The sequence below is a fragment of the Rhineura floridana genome, chromosome 2 (genome assembly GCF_030035675.1).
Source record: "Rhineura floridana isolate rRhiFlo1 chromosome 2, rRhiFlo1.hap2, whole genome shotgun sequence".
Lineage (NCBI taxonomy): Eukaryota > Metazoa > Chordata > Lepidosauria > Squamata > Rhineuridae > Rhineura > Rhineura floridana.
The window spans coordinates 177,122,603-177,135,261 of NC_084481.1; the positions used below are offsets into that span (position 1 = coordinate 177,122,603).

Here is a 12,659-nt window from a genome sequence, read left to right on the forward strand (position 1 = left end):
AAAATAAGGGTTTTCAATATACACTGTCCTAGCGTATGATTAAATTGGGATTCATGGCTGCCTGGGCTGAGCTGAAAAAAGTCACAGATACACTACAGTGTTTATTGTGTTGTCTTAAAAAAATGTACAAAGGTGTTAACAAAATCTGTTAATCCTATATGTACAGGTGTGGAGTTGCTTGTTCCCCCAGAACTTGTATGTTTGCGGATAAAGTACTCCATTGGTAGCTTTCCTTTATGTGCAATATTCTACAGGTTGGTACAGATTATAGTCATGGACAGAATTAGGTGTCTAGATAAGCTCTGTAAGGGTGGAAACAGCTTCCAATGGAAGAAAACAAAACAAACACCCCTGTGTCTCTTGGAGACCACCTAGGTAACAAGCAACCAATAAGTGTAATAAATAAATAAAACCTCTCCCCTCCCAGACATAAAACTCTCTTGTTCTCCCCTTCCCTTCTGTAATGCCTAGCAGAACTTTTTTTTTTCCTGTGGAACTGGAAGCAATGAACAAGTCACAGAACCCAAACAATATTTCAAATGAAAACAGGCCTCAGGCAAAACCCAGTCATAAAACCATGCACACAGCCTTACCTTGTGTCCTTGCAGAATGATTACAAGTGTCTCCCGGCCAGAGCCTGATCCTACAAAATTGGTGGCTCCTGACTGGGGTTGGAGAAACATTCACTGCAGTGGTGTCAAGGCCAACTCTATTGTGAGACAGCAGATTTGGGGGTCATGAAAGGGCAGCAAGTTGTTAGTTATTGATTTTTTTATTGTTGCATTTTTACTGCCAGGATGAAGGAGAGGAGTTTGTGGGATTTTTTGCCTCTGGTTCAAGAAATAACTTGATTGGCCTTGGGTTCTATGTACTTTGATTTGTGGAGAGGGGGCACCATTTGCTGTTCCACCTCAGGCAGCAAAATGTTTTGGGCCACTCTTGAATAGTGTGGGGGCCCAGATAAGTTATATTAAACATGGGAGGGGGGAAGGGATTACTGCATGTGATTGCCATTTTCAGCCGCAACTACGCGTTCCTTATAATGTCTTGTTTTTATTTGTTAATTGGCTTATACCAAAAGAAGTCTCAGAATAACTTACAACTGAAAAGGATATCAATGCAAAAATATCAAAATTATATAAAAGATTAAAATATGATCAAACACTAAAAATGATCACAAACAAATTCCTCAGCAATCCTCCCCCACAACCTTTGCACGATCACCAATAAAATAATACTAAAACAACAACAACAAAACCCCACCAAGCAATCAGAAGGGAAAATCAGCTCAAATGCTTGGCCAGGACACCTTGGGCAGCATCCAAGTAACGTATCCCATGATCAGCACAAGGATTTCCATTTGCACAATAGGATTTCCCCTTCGCCAAATCTGTTCTGGAGATGTGGGGAAATCCCTAGAACAGGGGTCACCAACCTTTTTGGACCAAAGGGCACATTTCAAATTTTGAGAGAGTGCTCTGGGCACCTGTCACAAAATGGCTACCATGGGGGTGCGGCATAACACAAGATGGCTGCCATGGAGGTGCATGGCATAACACAAAATTAGAGAAGATCCATGGTGAAGTTTTCTCATAATTGTATTAACATACTATAAAATGATTGACCTATTGAATTTCTGCCTGCCATATAGCTGTTAAATGCACAAGAATCTTGTTTTTCACCAATGCAATCCTAAGACAAAGCCTAAGCTGACATCCTGTACCCAATTACATGGAAATAAGTCCTATTAAACACAAGGAGACTTACTTTTGAGTAGCCATGTATACCATTGTAAGTTGATGCAGTGAATTCTTAATGAGACCCTAGTCTTTAGCTCTTGCAAAGCAGAAAACATGTCTAAGACTCTTTGCAAAGATTTCATTTGCATTTGATTTTTGGGGAGAGAGGGATTCTTTTAACATTCTACCATGCCTATTGTGTAGTAATATTTTCAGAAAATAATTTCTAGGCACTACCTGATCTCAAGTGAATTCGGCACAGGAAAGATGCAACCTGGTTATTAGGGAAAAGAGAAGGGCAAACGTTGGAGATTCCAAGGACTAGAGAGAAAAAAATAGAAGCAGGAAAGGTACACTAAAAGAGAGGGCAAAACAGCAGCTCTTTCAGACCCCATGGTTTCTATAACTTGGTGTCCAAACAACTCACTTATCAATCACAGCTCTGACTTTACTCACTGGTAATAACCCTGACAGCCAGGAGCAGCAAGGCTAGCTCGTTTCACAGAAATTGCTTAGAAGGGTACCTGCACATTTTGCTTCATAACGTTCTTTCTAGGAGAGCTAGATACTGAAATACGTATATAATCATAGAAAGTACAACTGGTTATTCTGAGCCAGGACACCAGATAGTACAGAACATTGGTTGGAATCAAGCTAAGATGCTGCATGAGTAGAACAACTTTTGCAAGTGCAACAGAGCTTTCCTTCCTTCTCTTCCCCCTGCTTGCTCTCTTATTACCCCCAAATATGCTCTGGAGGGTTGTGGGGACTCTCAGAGCAGATTTGGGGGGCACATGTGAGAAGGAGAGGAAGGGGAAATTCCACTGCTCTTGTGTAAGTTATTCTGCATGTGCAGTGGTTTAGTTGTATACAACTCCTTGTCATTTCCCTTAGTGCCAATGAAACTTACGGGACTTGAGGTGAGAGAACAGGGATTGGACCTAGTCCCCTCAATTAACAGGCTCAACAAATAAGCATGGTCTGGCCATAGAAGGAAGAGAGTTGCATTCCACTGGTGGCAGATATAAGACAGCAGGGATGAAGAGAACACATGGGAAACAAAACAAGTACGGGAACTCAGCTGAAGCAGAAATATGTACAAATATTAATGGCAGGGGCAAGAATGAAACTGGGAATGGGAAGCAATTCAAGAGACCGAAAGAATAGGCAAGGATCTGGAGCAGAAGTAGAGAAAGGTCTTGAGTGAAATAATGTCACCTAAACAAAAACAAAAGAACTAGAGGAAGGTCTGAGACACCATTTTTATCCTGGCTGGTCAGGCAAGTAACAGAACCTTTTGTTTTCTGTGCAGAAGCTAATTCACTGACACTTACAGATATCTTTTTATATTTTGGTTTAATGTAATGATGTTTTATTATAAAACATTATAAATAATTCTGGTTATGTGCCAACTCGAATGGTTATGCTGCTTCCAGTGTCTTCCAGCCATTTACATTGCAGTAGGTTTTAAAAAGTGCTTTCAAGCCACTTAAAGTGGGTTACTCTAGAACACCTTGCAAAGATTGTCTAAATAGCTTGAAACACTGCCATAATGTTACAATGATGGATATTTATTCCAATGCTTCATCCTCAGAACAGCTGCCCCAGAATATCCCTGAGGCCAAAATTACCACAATATGTGGGAGAAACTCATGGAAAAGACTTTGAACTCTCCAACCTATGCCAGTGCTGCCCTGAAATGCTTTTAAAAGCTGTGTTATAAATCACTTCATAACAAATATTTTTCAGAAAAATGTGAAAAGCCCTTATGAAGGATTTTCTCAGTTTCATTTTCCTTATTTGCTCTCATATTAAAGAGATGGTGGTCCTTCTGGCTTTTCTTTGTTGTACAATAGCAGAGAAGTGGTATAGTCTGAATGCCGTTTTGTTCAGTAATTCCCTAACTTGGTAAAATAGTATGGAACATTCACTAGACCTAGAAATTTACAGTGCTAAATCATATTGGACTCCTTAGATTGGATCCCCTGGTTGAAAGGGCTGGCTGAAAGATGAATCTCCTGATCCTCCTCCCCACAGCAGACACTGAAAATCGTTCACAGAAGTGACCTCTGCCTGATTTTTGGCCTTCCTCTTCAGTCCCTTGTACTACAGCCCACCCATTCAGCAGAGTCCCACGACCTTTGGAGGAGGTTTTTCAGGAAGCTACTGGCATCTTCTACCAGCATTTCTCTGGATCCAACCTTATTTTGATACTGCATTTTTGTTAACTTTTCTTTTTCAGAGCATAGCATTAGTGTGTGATTGCAAGTCTTACATCTCTGAGAGAGATAGTAAATTTTCCTATTGGCGTCACCACCAGCTCGGTCCAAATTGATTCCTTTCACTTTTATATGCCACTTTCCCACAGTGGTTCACAATACATAGTCAAATATTAAAACACAACATCACTTTTGAACAATAATTAATTCCACAAAGTCAATAATTAAATTATACAAGGAAATAATATCATGAGGTATAATAAATATCAAATACAAAAGCAATATATAAAATAATTGGGGAGGAGAGAGACAATGTTGCTGCTAATGCAGGGCGATAGGAACCTGGTTTGAAATATGGTTTTAGATTAACATCTTCTCAGTTCTCTGTTTGGGCTAGAGGCAGACCAATCCTTTGTAAGTTTATTGCTATAACAACTCTTCTTTATTCCTTATGCATGTTAGAAAGTCTTTGGAGTGTTTGTGTACACCTTGTCCCCAACATAGTGCTAGTTGTGCTTTGTTGCGTGCAGTCACCAGTGGCTACTGGCAAGCATGCTTCTTCCATCAACAGCAGATGTATCTTTTAAGTCCTATAGGGAGCAGATGAGCATTGCAATACACATCTCAATCAGCTCTGTGCATGGATAAGAGCAATTATCCTTTATCCCTTTGTTGATGTACCAAAAAGCTATTCTTTACACAGGATGAGTTGGCAAGCTTCTCCAGCTTCAAATGAACCACTCCTATGGCAAATACTGCAAAAACTAAATAGCTGCTCAAAACAAGGATCAACATATAGTGTAGGATGTTTGAAAAGTTGATGAGTCTTGGATGGCAAGCAAATCCATTTCAAATTGTAATACTTTTGTTTCTATTGTCCTTTGCGATGCTGCCAAAAATTAATGTGCCAGTTTAGAGTGGGGTTCTGTTCGTTTGGATAGGACTATAATGCATTTTGGTTCAAAAATGTTTCTGTCTTTAAAAGGCATCCAGAGCAATAAGTAACATCCAGATTGATAGTTCAGGCTGTATATAATTTAGCTCAAAGGTGTAGTGACATCTGGCACATTGCTGGTCTAAAAATAAAAAAAATTACTTGACTTCATCAGTTGAGTTCTGTGAAAACAGTGTCGATAGGATACTAGGATGGTGGAGGAAAAATATAAATGTTGTAATACACTACAAGAAAGCCCTTTTGACCTCGGGATGGCAGAAGCAACACTTGCTATGACTGATCTGAATTCAATTAGATATAGTAAAGAGAGAGAGCAGCTATCCTTTCTTGAAATTACAGGTGCAGCAGCCCGAAGCTCATACTATGTTGTATAATCTCTGGTAACATAGTGTATAAAGGAAAAGAAATAAGGACTATAATAATATGTACACACACACATACTTGACTTTGCCATTTCAGCTGTGTCCATCTGTCTCCATTTATAGTAACCTGAGTATAAAATATTCATTTAGAATAAAGTCAGGTTTATAATGATGTTCTAGCGATGATAAACAAAAGTTCATTAAGTAATATGGGATTACGGCTTCTATTTATTTATTTATTTATTTAAAATACTTCTATTCCACCCTTCTACCCTATAATAGGGCACTCAGGGCGGCTAACTCACTTTTTTATAGGCAGCTCGACAAATGCATTTTTTTAAAAAAATTGCTGTTATTTTACTTCTGTTGGGAAATCCTGTTCAATTGCCCTTTAACTCCTCAGCAGAAACTGTATGTGTATTTTTCTCTCCTCTACTGTTAAGATAATGATGATATACAAATTCATATCGGCTCATATAGAGTTTTACTTTCTGTGATAATACCAGGGTGTCAAATTGAATCTAAGTTGACAATTTTATTTTTCTTGAACCACAGAACAAGCTATGTTATTATTTTAGGTATCTGTAAATACAAGCTAAAACAGAACCTTTTTTTTTAAACTGTTTGCTAGATCAGAATAAGGATTTGCGCCACCCACCCACCCCAAAAGGCATATAGAAATGAGAGAGCATATGGGACCCCGTAAGTTGAAGAGGTTGCTAAAGTTCTGTCACATCAGGATGAAAACTTGACTCTAAATCCAGTTAGTATCTTGCTATAACCAGACTTGGCATTTATACTAGCTGTGTTTTATATCAAGCTTCTGTCTTAGTGGAAATATATCCCATGGTTCATTGCCTCATCTTCTACTGACTGTTGATCCTGAGTTGGTGTCTTGGCAGCTAAAGTTTGGCACAATGCTATTTGAAATGTGAAGTAGCTACAGTTTTTGTAAGGTGGTAGAATATTGCTAAACCTGATAATGGGAATTTCTTTTAGCTCATGGTTTGGCCACTTAATAGATAGTCTACTGACCCATCCAGCTTAAAAGTAAGTTTGACATCCTGTACTATTCAAGTACATATAAGTGAACTTTACAAGCTTTTACCACATATATATTCTAGTGCAAAGTATTACTCGAGCTGTGATTTTTTAAACTCCATGCTGAATACTATCATACTTTTTTCCAGTACTTTACCATATCAGTTTGAGGTAATTATTCACAAGTCACTGAAGCCAAAATCTAACAAGGGTCCACAAGGTCTAATTTTAGGTGTGTGCTATTTACAGATTAATTAGGACATTTAATTTCCTCCTTAACACCCCAAAATTAATCCCATAAAAATTAGTGATCTCTGAGGAGTCAGTTGTCAACTTCTGACAGGATCTCTTTGCCATAATCTATTAAAATGCTGCTTTTATCTTGTCTTGCCTGTGTCATATTTTATGGATTTTTTCATAAACACTGCCTATACTTCATAAATGTCTCAATTTTCTAGTCTATTAACATTCCTTCAAAAGCAATTGATAAAAGAGTAGGGCATGCATGAAATAATACACCAATAATGTGAAGTGCTGGAGGCAAGAACAGTGGGTAGTAGCTGCACAGCTTGTGAGCTGAAACAATGAAAGGGATGTTTTATCTACTACAATAAAGAAACAAATGATATTCTTGATAGTGTGGGGGGGAATTGCTGGTAATTGAGCAGATGAAAAATTGGCTACTTGGGAAATGTAGTGTATCTTAAAGTAACAATTGTGAAAACAAACGTAATTGAATATATAAATATATATTTTACTATGTTCTTCAACTTTTTTGGTTCTGCAATAATTTTCATATTTTACATATTCACACACACACGTGTGTAACAAAATATCACTTCTTAGCATCTATATATGACCAAGAAAAGTAATTTTATTCAAGCTTATGCATGTTGCATAAACCATATTGATATATTATTATTATTATTTAGACTTCTATCCCTGCCTTCCTCCCAGAAGGAGATCAGGGTGGCAAACAAAGCACAAAACATTAAAAACATCTTAAACCATCTAAAAAATAATCTTAAAAATATTTAACGATAAAATATCTTAAAAACATATTTTTTAAAAAAATCTTTAAAAACATCTTAAAAAGCAATTCCAAAACAGATGCAAACTGGGATAAGGTCTCTAAAAGGCTTGTTGAAAGAGGAAGGTCTTCAGTAGGCACCAAAAAGATAAGAGAAATGGCGCTTGTCTAGTATTTAAAGGGAAGGAATTCCAAAGGGTAGGTACCACAACAAAGGTCCACTTCCTGTGTTGTGCAGAACCGCCTGATAAGATATCTGCAGAAGGCCCTCGTCTGTGGAGCACAGTGATCAACTGGGTATATAAGGGGTAAGATAGGTATCCTCGTCCCAAGCTGTATAGGGCTTTGTACACCAAAACCAAAACCTTGAATTTGACCCTTGAATTATGACAATAATTCAATAATTTTGTTGATTTTTGCTGTAGGAAAGTAAGCCATCGTAGGGTATGGATTCCTTCCCAGTGTTTTTTTTACATCTTTTTCAAGCCTAGCTACTGTTTTGCCACTATTTTAGGGCTTCTTCTTCACTACCAATCAGATAGAGAATATGGATGACATCACAGTCCACATTATCCAGTCAGGCTTGGCTATGTGATGACATTACAGTGGGCAAATAAAGTCCTCCCATTACTCTCATTCTGAATAGAGGGGAGAAAATATATTGCCTGTTCCCTGTCTTGCAGCATTACACTTACCAGCAAGAATTTTGCCCTTTTCCAGTTTTAGCCGCATGTAATTGCAAATGACTGGTTGGGGTACAATGTTTGTGCAGTCCATTGAAAAGAATGCTGTGCATGTTGTTAAGCAACACCTGCATTAGGATGCACACACAGCTGCAAATGTTATCTATACTGTCTCGCTTTCAATGGAATGTGCATCCCCTTCCAAATTTATTTTTATTATTTGTTTATAAAAATATTTATATACCGTTAACTTGTACAGAGAAGATCCAAGTGGTACAACAAATATAAAATTAAAATAAACATAATGAAAAACTAAAAGCAGAAAATGTCTTAAGGAGCTTGCTAATTCTGAATTAGGGGACAGATTGTCAGCATGGTTGTTCTCAGGGCTAGGTTGTCACTTTTCCCCAACATCCCAAATTTTTGAACAAGTTTTTTTTTAACCTGTGGCGTAGGGGGCGTGAAAACTAGTGAACGGAGGGCATATTTCATGAGGGAGGAAGACAAAATGTTTGGAAAATACATCAATTATTACTGCTTTGGATCAACACAAGTGTAACCCTTTGAGGAATTTAAAGTATGGGAAAAGAAAAACATTTGTAGCACATGATGGATATCTGTGTATGCCAGTGTTTTATCCATGCTTTTATTCTAAAATGATTGCTGAAATGTTGTCATCTGTTATTGAAATAGGAATGTAATTTATCCCAAATATTTAATTGTCTACTACCCCATTAATTATTACATTGCCCTGAGTACAATCTAGTACAAATACACTTTATAAAAGTAAAAAAAAAAATAGTTCACATCATAAGGATGGTTGATATTGTGGGAGTACATTAGATCTGTCAAACACCTCAGCCACTTCTCACTTCGTTTGCATAGCTCCAGTGCCCAGGATCCTATCCTTCTATTGGTTTGGCCTTAGATCTTTGTGCATGAAGAGCCCTTCTGGAATAAAACATTTGGTTGGTTAGGGAAGGAGGTAGTCAGTGGCCGTATTCACATATCATGATAAGCCAGAGTTGCTGGCTTAACAGAAACAAGTTGTAGGCTGATGCATGCTGCCCAATTGCTTTTCCCCTGGAAGCAAGTGGAGAACCAAACTAGGAAGCTGCAGTTAAGCTTGGCTTCATGTGACATCCAAACCTGTGATTTTGGTTTGTTGCTCCCTGATAAGCCAAGATTGCTTGCGAGCCTTAAACCATGACTTGATAGGGAGCAAGAAATTAGGATCCCAGATTCGGATGTCATAGGAAACCAAGCTTAATTTCACTTTCCTGGTTTGCTCCTCATGCTTGCACCAGGGGAAGAGCAAAGTGTCAGCAAATAGACAGTGTGCACTGACACATTGCTCAATCCCAAAAAAACTATGATAAATTAGGAACGTGTAAATACAGACAGTGGCTCTACTGCAAATTAGCAACTTATTCTGCAACTTTTGAAGCAAGGCCTGTATGAGCAGCTGAATAATTTACTGGCTTACCTGATTCAAGCCTGATGCAAGGGCATACAGGGGAGCAGTTGGTGCCACCGATCGAAATCAAATGCCTGTGGCAGGAATTGGTTCCTTTGCTCAGCTTCTCTGGGGAGAGACAACCATAGAGGAAAGAATGCCTGCTGTTGCTTGCCTTGGATGCCAGGAGCCTCTGAGAGTCTTTTAAGAAAGGTTTGGAGACCCATAGTCTTTGTTGATTTCAAATGGGTTTCTGCAGATCCTAGCCATAACTGTATTTGTGTGACCACCCAATGGCATATGTTCTCTGGTGACGTACAGTACAATAAAAAAAGCATAATATTTAACTTTCTTGCAGAAAAAGAAGTAGAATTATAATATGGCTATAAAATAAAATAATAGATCAGGTGGAGAACCTTCAACCCATGGGCCTAATTAGGCCTGGCAGGGGTCCCTGTTTGGCCTGCAAGCCCATTTCCCATAAACTATGTCTGCTTTCTCTTTCCCTGACATCATATGTAACATCAGGTCCTGCTTGCAACCCATAGGCATCTGGTTGGCTGCTATGACAACAGGATGGTGGACTAGATGGGCTATTGGCCTGATCCAGCAGGCTCTTTTATTCTTATCAGATGTGGGTCAGGTACAGACATGGCTAGAAAGGAGCAATCTATTTATTTATTTATTTATTACATTTATATCCCACCTTTCTTTTCATGATAGAAACCCAAGGCGGCTTACATATGGTTCTCAGGCCATCTCCCATCCAGGCACTGACCACACCTGACCCTGCTTAGCTTCAGCAGGGTGCTGGCCTCATGTGCCTTCAGACCATAGCCTGGGACCATGAGCTTAAAGGCCGATGGATGCTGACAGGGAGACCCACCGGAGTCCAAACCACTTTCTTGGAAGAGAAAAAAATGCTCCATTTGACACTGAAAGCATGTCTTCAAAGGAGGTTCACTGATTATGGATTACAGCAGCCTCCTTTGAACTTTGAGATGTGTCAATCACTTTTGTATGTGTCAGTCACTTCAAAGTTGGCCTGCAGAGGTTCCATTTTGGAACCTGGCCAGCTGGCTGGATCCATTTTCCTATCCCTGTCATGAATTGAGAAGCCCAGTTAGCAAAAACTCAAGGCCTGTGTGACATGTATTGCAAATGTTTTTAGATGTTTTAGTTGTTTTATAGTTAATGTGTTTGCTACATTGGACTCCTTTGGAAGGAAGGGTGAGAGATAAATGATGAAGATGATGATGATGATAATGATAATAAAAGTCTTCACCATAAAGATAGTACGTGGTAAGCCTTTCTGAAGAGACTATTCCACAGCAGGAGTGTCACCTCTGAGAAGACCCTTTCCCTAGTAGCCACCTGCCTCATTTCATTTGATGGAGCACTTGGAGCAGGACTTAAGATAAGGACCAGGTAGGTACATATGGGAGAAGCTGACCTTTCAAGGTACCTGATCTGAAGCCATTAAGAGCTAAAGTGGAGATAGAGAACATAGTCCTTGGGCTGTTTCTGGACTGCAACTCCCATCATCCCTGACTATGATCCATTCTAGTTGAAACTGATGGTTCCACATCCCCCATCCATCATTTAAAGGATATTGCAACTTGGACTTGGAGGCCCAAAAATCCCAGGACACAGTATATATAAAGGGGAATGGGTCAGCCAGTGCATGCAAGGTCTGATGCAGTTGGGGAAAGCAGAAACAAGAGGAAAGCCATCCACGTGGGCCATAGGCTAGCAAACTGATTTTATTGCCACCATACCCCAAAGAAGACTCATGAGACTGAACTACTCAGCCCCTAAATGGTGACTAGCGAAACCCATACTGCACAGCAAAAAGAGCAAAGAGGCTGATGTTTTGGCAGAGCTTGCTTATTAGCCATGCTCAGACCCCTTTCCATCTGGCCCTACTGCCTCAAGTGACCTCTAACAACCCCTCCCTATTGGGAGACAAACTTCCAAGCCTACTTTTGGGGAGGGGAGGGGTGGAGGCAAACACACCCCTGCCAAAAGCAGAAACAATATTTTCAGAAAGTTTTCCAATGGGTATTTATCTTACTGCCTTTTTTCAAGGGTACTTTCTCTCCCCCCCAATTTTCTTCACTTCTGTCACTGAGATGAAACATTTAATCTAAAAGTGAAGCCAGTCTTCTTCTGTGGCACGTTGTGCTTTCCTCGTGTTTTGCTATGGATTGGGGCAGCACTCTTCTTTCTGGACAGTTGGGAACGGGCAACCAATTTGACTCTCCCATTGACCCTTGAGTTTTGGTGATGCCTCAGCACAGTTGTTCGTTTTTTAATAGGGCTAGGAAATAATTGTCACAAACCTCAAACTGATCAACAGTTTTCTCTCTCCCCACTGTCAGGGTTATGGTACTTTGGCCTATTTTTTTTTTTTATCTACACCTTCAGCCTCTACCATAGAAAGGTTGTTCATCCTCCCCCACCTCCACAGCTGAGCGTTCAGTTTCCATTGTCCACACACTTTCAAGAATCTGCCTGCAACAATGAGGGCTAGAAATTTCTTCTCTTAAAAAAATGAAATGCAATATTCTTTGGAGGTTGAATATTGTGTCCAAAAAGCACATTTGTGGATTGACTGTGCTCCTGTAAATTAACAGCTTATACAGAGCCCTGCCCAGCCCATAGTTTGACCACAAGAGGTGCTTAAAAGAAGCAAACAAAGAGATGATGCCTCAGAACTGGTGCTAAAAATATAAAACTTGTTCAGATTATATAAAATACTATGGGTATGCATTGAAGACAGGATTCTGCAGGAGCGCTGTAAGAATAAGCATATGAATCAACCAAAATACAGATACTTATACACAATTAAGTCTGGCTGTTATTTGAATCTTTTCATTGTATTGTGTTACATAAGAACATAAGAAGAGCCTGCTGGATCAGGCCAGTGGCCCATCTAGTCCAGCATCCTGTTCTCACAGTGGCCAACCAGGTGCCTGGGGGAAGCCCGCAAGCAGGACCCAAGTGCAAGAACACTCTCCCCTCCTGAGGCTTCCGGCAACTGGTTTTCAGAAGCATGCTGCCTCTGACTAGGGTGGCAGAGCACAGCCATCATGGCTGGTAGCCATTGATAGCCCTGTCCTCCATGAATTTGTCTAATTTTCTTTTAAAGCCATCCAAGCTGGTGGCCATTAC

The 12,659-nt window shown here is 39.6% G+C and overlaps 1 protein-coding gene across 3 annotated transcripts in view; it reads left to right on the forward strand.

The window, feature by feature from the left end:
* DPH6 (diphthamine biosynthesis 6) overlaps positions 1–12,659 on the forward strand; it is a 374,050-nt gene that overhangs the window by 172,947 nt on the left and 188,444 nt on the right. The gene's annotated exons all lie outside the window — the stretch shown is intronic.